The 13,787-nt window shown below is 44.8% G+C and overlaps 1 protein-coding gene across 2 annotated transcripts in view; it reads left to right on the top strand.

The window, feature by feature from the left end:
• Positions 1-13,787, top strand: part of SHROOM3 (shroom family member 3) — a 298,494-nt gene that overhangs the window by 114,958 nt on the left and 169,749 nt on the right. The gene's annotated exons all lie outside the window — the stretch shown is intronic.

Genomic DNA, 13,787 nt, shown 5'->3' with positions numbered 1-13,787 from the left:
AGAGTTCTGATTCTGAAACTGGTCATAGCTCATTGGTAGGAGGCTGAGCTACAGAAGAGGACCCTCAGGCTGCCGACTGTGTTTCACTTCCTGGTGGATCTTTTGTTCCATTGATTTAAATGCTTAGGTTACATGGGCAAACGTGGCGCAGGCTGAGCAATTAGAAACTGTTCTTTAGACAGCACAGTATGCGGCCTTTGTGAAAATTATGCCAAAAGATAACTCTCACGTGGGCAGGTGGTAGGAGGTGAGGACAATTGGAAAGGGAGCAATGATCTTTTAGAGACAATTGAAAAACTGTTCTCGAAGCTTCAGGTACTCACCTTGGTGTGTGACACACGTGGCTTCTTTTACCTCACCTGGACACAGAAGCCAAATGAGAAAGATTTGTGTAAGTCCCAAGACTTGCCTCTCAGTATATACAAAGGGGCTCCAGGCTGTGCTCTGTGGCCGAGTCCTGTGCGCACACGTAGGAAGGGGGTATGTTACACCTGTACCCTCTGAGGAGAGCACGGAGCTCTAGCAGGGCCCAAGGATGGCGGGCAGTTTCGCCCTTGTGACTTCTGTGTTAGAAACTTGTCACATCTCGTATTATACCTCCCACCTCCACATGCCCCCCCGAACGCTTGCGATGACCCTTTTGTCGTCCCTGTCTGCCCCACCCCGCCCGTTGCCCTTCACCCATACTTCACATGTCCTTCCACTCTTCTGCTCAGGGCAGTTCGGAATTTGAGCAAAGGGCTGGCAAATAGCGAGGATGGGAGTACAAACCCCAGGCTGGAGTACCGTTTGCATCCCACCTGGGGACAGGGACACAGGCTTAGGCTTCCCCAAAGGGGGAATCAGTGTCACTGAGAACTGTGGTAACTTACCCCTTAGACATTTTTTCCACTTGAGCAAGTGGTGGAGAGGAAAGCAAGGAGGCAGCTGCGGGGGCCTTCAACCCCCAGAAACTTTTCCGAGAGGCCTGGCATCATGGGAATTTGCTCAGTATGCTTTGAGGAGGTATTTCAGTCCTGCTGGGACCATACTCAGAGCGGTTTTTGGCTTCCCTGGAGTCCTAGGTTTGAATGTCACTGTCTAGAAGTCTCGTATTTGATTTCCTAACCAGTTGTTCCTGCCCATGGAAAATTCATGTAACACGTTATTAAGTTTCCTGAGAGGTATGCAATGAGACTCCCTTACTGTAATGAGAAAAGGGACATTTTTTTCCTGTAGCCCATGATGATAACCACTATTTTTATTCAATGGATTACATATGTTCACTGGCTATGCAGCGAACACTAGCCCGTGTGCAAAGGAATGCCATGCTGTTTCCCAGTGAAGGAGGGTTGATGGTGAAAGACCCCATTTCATTCCTGGGATGACATGGTTTTACTTCGAACAAATGTACTCCAAGCAGGACTCACGCCTCCATGCCCAACCATTAAAGAATGGCACTCGAATATCTGTTTGAGCCTTTACAAAGGATATGAAGTCTGAGTTCTGAGGTCACTCAGAAGTTATGGTAGCATCCTTTCCCTGCCTCCAAATGTGGGCGCACCAGCTTGAACAGATACGTTTGGATGATTCCGATTTAGAATATGAACCAACATGTTTAATCCTGCACCCTTGAATCAAAATGGCTTAAAGCTGCTCCTTCTCGAATGTGGCTACCCATTGGAATTTATGGAGGAAGTTAAACCAATGTTGGAGTCCCATCCCCTGAGTTCTTATTCAATTGGTATAGGGTGTAACCTGGCATTGGACATTTTTAAAGTTCCTTAGGTGATTCTGTTGTGTAGTAAAATTTGAGAACCACTGTTTTGAGCTGTAAGTTGAGGTGATAAAGAGAAACCACAAAGAGGTAGGAACTAAGAGGTAGAAGAAAGACACGCAGAGGGGATGGGGACATTCGGGTGGAAGCAGGAGGAGAACCAGGAAGGCAAACCAGGAGAGGCAGGGAGCAGGTCAAAGCCTTGTTCATGGCAGGGAAGCGGGGAACTACAGAGCAAACACAAAGACCCCTGCCTCAGAGATTTCAGGACTGTGTAGGATCCAGAGAGGCCTGCTGGGGAAGGGCCGCCGCCCTCCCCCCTCCCTCTCCCCAGTGGCTCAGGCTCATGCATTTCTGTGAGACCTGTTTCTCATTATTGCTATATGGAGGTGGAATTTTTTGAAAAGCTCATTAAGAGATGTTGCTACCGATAAATGGGCGTGGGCAGGGGAGGGGTTGTCCTCGGGCCACACTTGGTCTGCACCCCCCCACCGGAATGTCTGTGACCTGAGCTTTTGCCACTTGCTGTTGCGTCAGGAGCTCATTGTGGCCAGCAGGTGCAGGGCCATCTGGCTGTTTCGAGCGGGTAAAACCATACGCACCATACCACAGTTGCCACATTCCCTGTATGTGTCATTTCTGGCTGGTGCCCCCAGGAAACAAACCGTGAAAGAAAGATGGCTTGCTCAATGCCATTGAACTTATTCATGCTACGTGAAGACAATGTCAAGAAGTCCCAGAGTGGAACAAGTATGTGAGCGGCTATCTGTCCTCATGGAATATTCATTTCCTTTGTCAGTCCCGGTTTTTTTTAAAAATCACACCTTGTATAGCCATAGCACAAGTCCTGCACTTCTTGGGAGTGAGGGGTAGGGAAATGGTTTCCGGAAAGAACGGTTAAATGCCACCCATTATTAAAGACACTATCTATGTCCTCAGTGGGAAATCAGAGCTTGGAAGGTCCTGGCAGTTTTGTCCTGTTCTGGAGAATTCCACTGTTTTTACTGTCCACTTTTAATCTAGATTATATATTTTTAAGTCTTATTTAATTATAATGGCTCTAAGATCACAGGTATCCTACGAGAGTCCTGGCAAGAGGCTAAAATATAGGTTTGGAAGCACCCAGAGCTCTAGGCAGACTCAGCCTTCAGAAGGCAGAGAAACCCCTGGGTCTGGCTGAGTTGAGATGACCCCTAAGCTTCTTTTTCTTTGACCACTGAGAATTAAAGTGGTGACCCCAGCTATGTATTTGTTACCACCCGTCTCCTCATGATTCTGTTGCCTCTGGGGTCCTGGCATGTGGCAGTTTTGAAGACCCTTGTTAGTCCTGAGTAAAATGACGCCTCTAAGACCAGCCTCTCTGTGCCCTTGTCTCTGGTCCTAAAACGTTTGTTCAATTGTGTCCCGGGTCTGGAGGCCCACTCTCTCTTCACTAGCTGTCGGACTGCTTACGTTGCACAGTTGGCCCTTGGACAACATGGGTTCCAACTGCTCAGGTCCACTTACACATGGATTTTTTTCAATAAATACAGTACAGTGCTATAAATGTATTTTCTCTTCCTTAGGATTCCCTTAACATTTTCTTTTCTCTAGCTTACTTTATTGTAACCATACAGTTTCTAATACATATACAAAATATATCTATAGACTGTTATCAGTAAGGCTTCCATTCAACCATAGGCTATGAAGAGTTAAGTTTTGGGGGAGTCAAACATTAGACACAGATTTTTGACTGTGCAGGGGTGGGTGCCCCTAAGCCCCGCATTGTTTAGGGGACCACTGTAACAGCTTGTCAGTGCATTTGAGAAACGCAATTTTCCACTCCCCCTTATGCTGCTGTCAAACTCCTGTCTGATGTTGTTTGCTTAGTGGGTAGGAGGTGTAAAATTATCCTGGGGGGATGGTTGCGTGGTTAGTGTGTTTATTGTTTAGGTAGGAAGGTTGCTATGTTGTTTTCATGAAGACCGTGGTTCTAAGGAGCGTTTTAAAAGGATTCTTTGGAATGTTTCTTTAAAGGTGTCTCTTGGGAATCAGCCATTCATTGTTCTCTATCGCTTGTAAAGAAGCAGGACCCTCAAGCCCTGGGCACCTAAAACAGTCTTTCATGAGATTGGCACGGGAGCGAGACATTTTCATAACCTTTCGTCCTTCACCTGCACAATGTAAGGAGCAAATGGTGAAAGAGAACCATTGTTTTGTCACTAGTGGTTGCATGTTAAGTTTTTTAAAAATGTATATATTTTTTAACTTAAAAATATATACATTTTTTATCCATTATACCCTTTGACTTGCTCCCGCACTTCCTTTAGGCATTTGCTCAAATGCCAGACTTCCCTGTACAGCCAACTGAAAACTGCAGCAGCCCCTTCCCCGCTGTATCCCCAGCACCCCCCCTTTTTTTTTCCTACCGATGAGACATACACTCACAAAGTTATTCATTCTGCTTCCTTTCATTACAATAGAAACTCCAAACTGGTAGCGATTTTGTTCAGTATGGTGTCCCCAGTGCCTGGAATGGGTCCTGGCACGTGATATGTGTTCACTGAGTATTTGTGAAATGAAAACAAAAATATGCCCAATAGCAGCTGGGTGGTGATCAGCTCTTCCTAAATCAGCCTGGGGGCGGGGAGGGGGCACCTGCTCTCTAACAAACTGGCCAAGTGTTGAGAACACCCACTGGGGCTTGCAGCCTGCAGAGCAAAGAGATGTGCCTCGGCCTACCTCTGCCTTGGGGCAGGTTGTGGGGGGGCGTTCCTATGGATCTTTCCTTGGCTCTATGGCCCACAGAAGCCCCAAAAGGGGGGCTGATCAGTGTCAGTTTCCTCAAAAGGCTAGCTTCACGCCTCTTCTTGATCAGGATGTACAAGTAAAATTCACAATTCAGATTTTCAACTTGAGAGATTGGGGTTGGTTCTCCTCTTTATTTTTTCACAAATATCTTGGAACACAACCCAAATGCACAGAAATGTTCAAAAATAGCAGTAGTGTGTGGCTCGCCTTCTTTCCAAGGGTATACCAACTTGTGGCAGTTTCTAAAAATAGACCTCTCTGGTGCAGGTCACCAGGCAGGAATGGCCTCCGTGTCACTCTGTTTACACAGCCTCACACCGGACACCTTCATAACAACAGTGCTGACTTGGTGAGGCGTGACACCGACATCAGTCTGCGGGAATTTGTGGTGAGTGCGTCCTGGGAAGGCAGCCCCGCGAACACTGAACACTGCGCAGCGTCCCTACTGAGACCAGCAGTGTTTGCATTAAGGGCCCTTTCAACCTTTGCTTCTTGATTCCTCACCCCCTTTCCATCACTGTCTCAAAGTCAGGGGCAGAGGTCAAAAACTCCAGGTCCTTCTACGAGATACTAACGAACAGAAAAATAAACTCAGGTTCAGGAATTTAAGACCCACAGTGTTTCGCTTTGTTTTATTTCATCTGTCTTGCAATTTTCCCCTTAGCAAGTGTGTGAGTTTACAAGGCATCATATCGTGGCAAATTTAATTTTGAGACCTTTCAATAAAATGTTCTGAAAAGGCTGACTTATCCTTGACCTTTTCAGAACAGCCCTCCAATAGTGAGAGGCCTTTTCTTTTTGTGTAATAATTCACGGACACCCCTGTCCTGTGCCCTAAATGCAGACAATGTGGGTGGCATTAGAATTATTTTCTTGGGATTAACATTCTAAAATTAAGAGGATAAGAGAGTGGGGACACTTGATATTGAATTTACATGAGGTAATTGAACTGGACCAGCTGGGCAGTCACGTTCATAAGATTCGTAGTAAGTTCTGAAGAAGTGGGTTAATTCAGATCAAGTGTAGGATAGTATCTACTATCAGTTCGGTTTTATGAGTTCGCCTGCCGCTGTTAGATAAATAATTCTAGGGAGCTCTCACCTGTTGGCTTTGGGCATTCCAAGCATTTCATCCTCACATTTAATTCTTACAACAACCTATGAAATAGGTGTTAGTTTTGTTATTACTCTAATAGGTGAGGAACCAGACTTTCCATAGCACAGCTTGGCCAGGGGGCACGTCTATGAGGTGTGGGTTTGAACTCCAGTCCTTTGGACACAGAAGCCCAAACTTCCAAGACAGTATGTGTTCGGAGGAGCTGGTTTTCTGTGATTGCTCAAACCCCCCAAGCAATGTAGGTTCTTCAGCCCCCGGGGCGGGTGGGCACAGTTTGGGTTCTGTCAATGCTTTTATTTGTTTTGCTTTAAAGACAGTTACACGCTGGTGCCCTTGTTTTCCCTGCAGTGGTGATTCACATTCCCTTAAATAAATTAACCCTCCCATCCTGTCTAACTCATTCGATGGGAGCAAGTCCGCATGCCAATCAAAACAGAAAGGGGAGAGCAGGCGCCTGGGTGGCTCAGTTGGTTAAGCGACTGCCTTCAGCTCCGGTCATGATCCTGCAGTCCCGGGATTGAACCCCGCATCGGGCTCAATGCTCGGTGGGGAGTCTGCTTCTCCCTCTGACCCTACCCCCTCTCATGCTCTCCCTCTCTCTCATTCTCTCTCTCTCTCAAATAAGTTAAAAAAAAAAAAAACACAAAAAACAAAGGGGAGAAACAGCACAGCAAGAAGGGAGAAGGGACGGAGGGTTTCATGGTTATGAAGAAATCAGTATGGCCCGTCATTTTCTATTTTCCCCCAGAACAAAACAAAACACACCACAGTTGGATCCCAGTCACAATTTGTTCTGTAATTTTTAGATGGTTGTGATACCGGATGAATGTAGAAATGTTGGAACATTCACCATTTTCTAAGAGAATGCTCAGAGTGTCTTACTTCTCTCCCACGTAGTAGATGCTCGATAAATGATGTGGGGTTTAAGTGCTTGCTTTATGAGTACTTAGCCACAGCCCTAGAGGGCTCCATCCATTGCAGATGGATTGCACAGAGGTCTGACCCAACTTCCAGAGGAGAGGAAATTTGTCTTTGTGTCCTGTTCTTGCCAGCACCCTAATGAATCTCCCTGGCTTCTCTCCATTTCAGGACCCCATCTGTCCCCAATTTTTCCTCTCCTAGGGACTGTTCCTCCACACCCATCTCTTCCCTGGTTCCTCATTCAAACTTACCTTCCTATTTCTTGCTTCCTCAGAACCTTGCTAGGGGGTGACTTCCTAAGCTCCAGAGACATGGCTCAGAGCAGCTGAAGTCTTTTAAGAACAATATAATCTTACACTAATAAAATGGCAGTAATAAAACTAGTATTCATATTTTTAAGAGCAATTTTGCAGGTTGCCAATATAGTGTTATATCTGTGACAAATGGGTGGGTCTTGTCATGAGAAGCCTTCAAGTCATGGGCAGAAGGTGACCTCAGCCTCAAAAGGCTGACCTTGGCCATGTCAGCCTGCATGGCTGACCCAGTTCGGAGGCATGGCCAGAGACAGTGGACCCTGGAGATGGGTGTTAGGGATACATCAGATATCCTGACGGTGTAGTTGAAATGCCCATTTCACAATTGTGCAAATCATCTTACAGAGGTATTGTGACAATTCAAATATGAATATCCGTGTTGGAATAGGGTGAAAAGAAAGTGATTGGTAGGTTTCAGGTATGGATTTGCCCCTTTGTACATTGTCCCCCCGTGCGCACGTGCAGTAGTATGGTCACACGTAGGGCTGACACATTTAACAAATCAAAATACAGGATGTGCAGTTCTATTTGAATTTCAGATAACAATTTCTCAGTAAAAGTATGGCCCTGATTTTATGGAACAACCCTGGTCCCATGATAACTTAGATATACAGAAATGAACGTGGGTTCTTTACTCTGAACTCAATCTGGTCTTCCTCACAAACTCCTACTTGCCGGGTAGCAGGGAAACAAAACAATAAATCTTAATCCCAGCCAAATTAGAAGTTAGCCTGGTCCAATCGTTTGAATAGTCCCTTGAGGTAATGCTCAGTCTCTTAACATACCTTGCTCCCTCTCTCAGATGTCATCCTTAGTTTCCACTGCCGAGCTGCTTTGCCAGAATAGCGTCTGAAGGTCTGGGGCAGTGGTCAGTGCAGGTCTTTGAACGCACTGTCCCCTGGTGTCTCGGCTCCGTCTGTGGTCTCCCCTGTCACTGCTGGCACCCACCACTGAACTCAGTCATTGTGTTCAGAGTTGGCCTGGGCCATGCCCCGGGGGACCCCTGGCAGCGTCCCACTGGCAGATTCGGGCTCTGCTCGGTTCCCATTCGCCTCAGACACGGTGTCTGCCTAGTCGTCCATCTCAGCAGTGCCTGGCCCGGGGGTCTGCCCCAGGATCGTCTTGCGCCATCACAGCTGTGCATTCCACGTCTACTGGCTGGCATCCCACATCTGCTGAAATTGAGGTGGCCCGGGCCCTCCTCCCAGTGACCTTTCCCTAGAGCCTCACAGGGAGCGAGGCAGCCAAGATTCCCCGAATCCCTAAATATCGCCTCATTTACCTCCCATGCTTATCCTTTTCTCCCTGAGGCCAGAGAGATGAAACCAGGCTTCTTTCCGAAAGCTTTGTTCTGACTTGCCACCATTCTCCCCCTCGTTCCCACAATCCCCTGGAAGGGCAAGAACTGGGCTTGCTCACTAGTCTTATTCTGCTCTATGCCTTCCTTCTTCTAACTGCAAGCCTCCTGGCCTAGGTGGGAGGGGTATTTTCCTTGCACATGGGAAATATTTGATACTGGAATCCTCCAGAATGAACCCTGGATAGGTTACAGTGGTTCTCATAAGAGGGGTCACTGACCGGGAACTCCGATGAAATGCAAATTCTTTGGCCCGACTCTGGATACTGCTCTACCTCGTATCAGATATTCCGGGGTTTGGGCCTAGCAGCCGGTGGTCTAGCAAGCTTTCCAGGTGATTCCGAGGCACCGTGAAGAACCACAGCTTTAAGGATTTTGATAAAATTTGCTCACTCCCTTGCTTATGGTTTCCAAGCCTAAAGTCTTACTAAACAGACCAAGTACTCCCCCTCCATCTAGTTGATTTATTAACCTGCTGGGTAAACTTGAAACACTTGACGGTTAAAAACAAGGAGTTTGCAGCCTTAGAAAGGATGGAAATTCTGACACATGCTACCGCGCGGATGAACCTGGAGGACTTTATGCTAAATGAAACAAGCAGCCACAAGAAAACAAATGCAGTCTGCTCCACTTAGGGGAGGTACTTAGAGTAGCCCAGTTCAGAGATCTGGAAAGGAGAATGGTGATTGCCAGGGCCTGGGGGAAGGCGCGTGAGCAGGCCTTGTTTTGTGGCTATGGAGTTTCAGTTTAGTAAGACGAAAGGAGTCCTGAATGTGGATGGGGGGATGTACTTTATATCGCCGAACTCCACCCATAAAAATGGTTAAGATGGTAAATTTTATGTGTATTTTACCACAGTTAAATTTTTTGACTTAAAGATAAAATTTTAAAAATACCACGACTAAAGCAAAAATTTAAGTTGTGAGTTAAAAATGGCATAAGTTCTGGGGCGCCTGGGTGGCTCAGTTGGTTAAGCGACTGCCTTCAGCTCAGGTCATGATCTCAGGGTCCTGGGATGGAGCCCCGCATCGGGCTCCCTGCTTGGCGGGAAGCCTGCTTCTCCCTCTGACCCTCCCCCTGCTTGTGTTCCCTCTCTCGCTGTCCCTCTCTCTCTGTCAATTAAATAAATAAATAAAATCTTTAAAAAAAAATGGCCTAAGTTCTTAAGCCAACAGGTATTGATTTGAGGAAAGGTTGGGTGGCTAACTCAGCTGCTCGCCCATGAACATCATCTTGGACCTTAGAGTTCAGATGTAAATTTTGATATAGATGCTCCTGGGAAATTTGGGTATTTTACCAGATTTTAGTGCAGTTTCTGAGCTACATAAAATATAAGGAGAAGCTGGTCAAATAGATCTGAGTCTAGAATTCAAACAGGGTAGTTGGTCTCCATGTGGCTATTGAGATAAAAAGTAATATATGCTTGGAACTTTTGCATATCTCAGGCTAAAAAGCCTTGGGCATAAATGAACTCCTAGTGGCCTATATCCTTCTACCTGGAAAGTACTGGCAAGCCACCAGCTTCTTCCCATCTGCCAGAAGGATGAGCCACCGGGAAGGGTCTGGCAGTTCACTCCGTCTACTGGTTTGAATAGAAGGTCTTGTAGGTCCCTTTACTGTTCTCCTCTTCCAATCACCTGGCTTTGGGTGAGTAAGCCCGTCTTCCCTACAGGCAGCAACAAGGGCTTGGTATTGGCAGATGGTGGGGCTTTAGACACCTGTCCACCTCCCGAGAATATATGTTAGTTGCTCACCCAAATAAAATATATTCTTTACTATAAACAATTCATGTTTTCTCAATCTTGTTAAAAGACGAATGAAAGCATCTTTAGAGAACTGCTCCTGTCTAAGTAAAAACAATGACTCTACTATGCAGAACACAGCTCCAAGACAAGTTCCCTGCAACTCCTTTACAATCCATTTGCCACCGGGAAGCCTCTCTTAGAAGGAATTCTGTAGCCACTGCTGTCCTAATTCTAATCCCAATCCTAAAATTGCTGCACAAATTTCCTAAGAGAAAAATCTTTACACGTTCAAATCTGTCTCCTGTCTCAGAACTATATTTGTGTAAGACAATGTTCTCATGAGTCCCAGGAAATTGGTTTAGGTAAATAAAGCTAGGTAGGACGTATGCTAATGGAAGGTAGGTGATATATACACATACACACGTATACATACGTGTGTGTATATCACATATATATATTATATATAAAGTATATATATGTATATATAATGTGTATATATGTAATATATATGTACACATGTATCCATATTTGCTTGCTGGTACATTGTTTTAAAAATAAAAGTACCTATGGGGTGCCTGGCTGGCTCAGTTGGCAGAGCATGGGACTCTTGATCTCAGGGTCCGTGAGTTCAAGCTCCATGTTGAGCATAGACATTATTTGAAAAAAGAAAAAGAAAAAGGACCTACATAATAAACATCGGCTTTCAATACCTTACCACCATCACCAATCCTTACAATATGAAGTATGAATTCCTAGTGAGAGTCTAAACTGATTAAGGTTCGTTATGCTCCTGGTTAAGAATTGGAGTTTATCATAGTCCTCTGGAAGAGTTAAGAAAACACACCATCTGCTAATTTTAAGGGAGGTTGTACAATCCAGTGGAAAAATGCCTGGGCTTCGTAATAGCCCTGGCTTTGAATCTACACTTTTCATGTCTTGGCCGTGAATCTAGCTGCATAACCTACTGCAGTCTGATTTTCTTTAGTTGTACAGTTGCTATACATTTTATCTCAGTTGTATCCCAAAGGATTTTTGTATTCTTCTTTTTTTTTTAAGATTTTACTTATTTATTCATGAGAGACAGAGGGAGAGAGAGAGAAAGAGAGAAAGAGAAGCAGAGGGAGAAGCAGGCTCCCAAGGAGCAGGGAGCCCAGTGTGGGACTCGATCCCAGGACCCTGGGACCACGACCCGAGCCGAAGGCAGACGCTCAACCATCTGAGCCACCCAGGCACCCAGGATTTTTGTATTCTTAAATGAGATACTCGATACAGAGTGACAAGTACATGCCTGGCATATGGTATCCATATAGGAAACACTAGGTATTGAAAAATAATAGATATGTGGAAGTAGCAAGCATCAGAACTTAAAGAAGCACTTGGCTAAGTTTGTGGGTTCCATGTTATTGTTGGATTTACCATGATCCTTTTTGGTTGTACCTTTATTTATTTAAACCCAGTTTCATTTTTTCAGACCTGAAGCAACTAAAACTATTATCAATTTCTCATGGTCAAGATTTGAACAAAGCAACAACAGGCAAAACTAATTGATGATGGAGGTCAAAAGTGGGGGGTGCGGGGTCTGGAATAGGCTGGAAAAGTCTGGAAGGAACCTTCTGCAGCTGCTGGAAATATTCAATATCATTTTTACCATTTACATAAGATCAGTGCACTTTACACACTCTGTATATACTACACACCTTAATACAAATTTTAAAAAGGACTCGAAGTAGGTGTACATAAGGATCAGAAGGCCTACACATACCAAATCCACTCTGAAAGCTAGTCAAATTTATTTTTAAAACGCAACTCGTGAATTTAATAAAGTTCTTTGGCAGAATTTGAAAACTACCTCTTGGCCTGCAAATGCTTGTTTGATCTGTGTTCAAAATCTGAATGTTTTACATAAGAATCTGGCTTTCTGTCTTCTGGAATAACATTTGATCTGGCAGCAGAGGCTTGGAGCTATGTGTGAGGTGGGGCCCCCAGCTTCCTATGATCCTACACCTGCCACTTTGCTCATTTACTCTGTTTGCCTGGCCCAGTGGGCATTGGAGTTTGCCAGCCTGGTAGCCCAAACACAGGTTGGCTAGTTATCTTTTTTCATCTCCAGCTGATTGTCCAAACTGAGTCTCTTCCAAGAGAGTGATGGTTGTCACTTTCTAGTACTAAACAAAGGCAGGGAATTACCATATCTTGCGCTCTCTGACCTCCATAGCAAGAACACATGAAATGTTTGCCAAGTGAGAACTTGTGCTGACTGCCAACTCCTGTATGTCTCCCACCACATTTCTTTACAAGGCATGTGGGTTCACTAGCCCCACTGTGATCCAAACTGCCTTTTTCTACTATAGCACAAGATGGAGGTCAGGGAAAGTGAAAGGAAGAACGTTCTCCACACTGTCTGTTTAAATTATGATTTGAAGCAGGTTTTATTATACCAAATTATCATCAGGCTAATTGCTTGACAGCCTCTTTCGTTACTGCTGGCTGGCGCCATTGAACTGATCTACTCTGCTGATATCTGGCTGGCAGTGGCATGACACATTGTCCCTGAGGAGAAATCTGCTAGCTGGAAAAATACCCCAAACTCCTAAACATTGTACATGCCAAACACATCCCCTTTCTGAGTCATAACAAACCTAACATATATAGCAGTGTATAAGAGCATATACTGTGAAATCAGGCTGCCTGGGTTCAAATCCTGTTCCCACCACTTGTTAGTTTTGTGATCTTGGGCAAATTTTTCATCTCTCTGTGCCTGAGACACTTTAGCTCTACAGTAGGTATTATAACACTTTTCTAGTAGGGTTGTTGGAAGAGTTGAAACAAAATACACGAAGCACTTGGTATCCTTAGCCATACATAGTAAGCACCCTGCTAATAGGCTGGGTCCATATGCAAGTATATATATGGAACTGATATTTGCTCTTACCTTTATACCTTATTCGTTTTTTGTATCAGCTGTGCAATTTTCCTAGAGATTGAAAGGACCCATCAGTAGGGCTCTAATTTGTGTTCCACGGTGCTCTTTCTTCTGAGTTTCCCTTTCATCTCCAAGGGTAAAGTGAAACCAAATGTAATTTCTCTGTTATTCTTAGCACTAAATGGTAACTTGGGGTTCCCCTCTGGGATGTCGGGACTTTGAAGGCATGACTGAACTCAAGGCTGCGGTTTGCTACCTTCGGCCAGTAACATCCTTGTGAAGAAATACCTAGGCTGTCCCAGAGAATCAGGGAATGCGAAGAGAGAAAAAAGAAGAGTGTTCCTTTGGCTTGTTAGTCTCTGAGGTCAAAGGTAGCACAATAGAAGCAGAATTTAAACTGGAAGGTGTGACTCTCATGAATAACACCAGCAGTGAAAAAAATATGCCTTCTGATTTCCGGTTTATGTCCTACAATTATAATACAGGAAAGATATTGTATATTAATACTTTGGACTTAATTGACATCTTTTATGACTCTAAGAGGCCTATGGACATTATCTCATCAACCTCGATGTTGACGTGCGGTCAGATTGGGATAAAAAAAAAATGTTTACCTGAGTACAAAGTGAGCGTGGCTCAGCTGCTGTGTATATAATTTCCTTAGAGTGTCCTCAAGGATCGGACTCCTTCAGACACACTTGGAGTTCTCCGGCAAATACAATTTCCCATGAAATTAAAGAAAAATGGGCTAGAAAAGAGAAACTGAGCTTATTAAGTTTCTTTTTAGGCTCACTGCCCAGTTTTCTTTCAGCCTGGAACTTCTATGTGGGAATTTACAGAGTTGGGCTAAACTAATTCTGAACTC

The sequence above is a fragment of the Eumetopias jubatus genome, unplaced genomic scaffold, assembly GCF_037043125.1.
Source record: "Eumetopias jubatus isolate StellerSeaLion01/CBP00866 unplaced genomic scaffold, mEumJub1_p1.0 scaffold_2, whole genome shotgun sequence".
NCBI lineage: Eukaryota > Metazoa > Chordata > Mammalia > Carnivora > Otariidae > Eumetopias > Eumetopias jubatus.
Note: the sequence above shows the minus strand (reverse complement) of the source record. Positions and strands in the feature narration are given on the sequence as shown.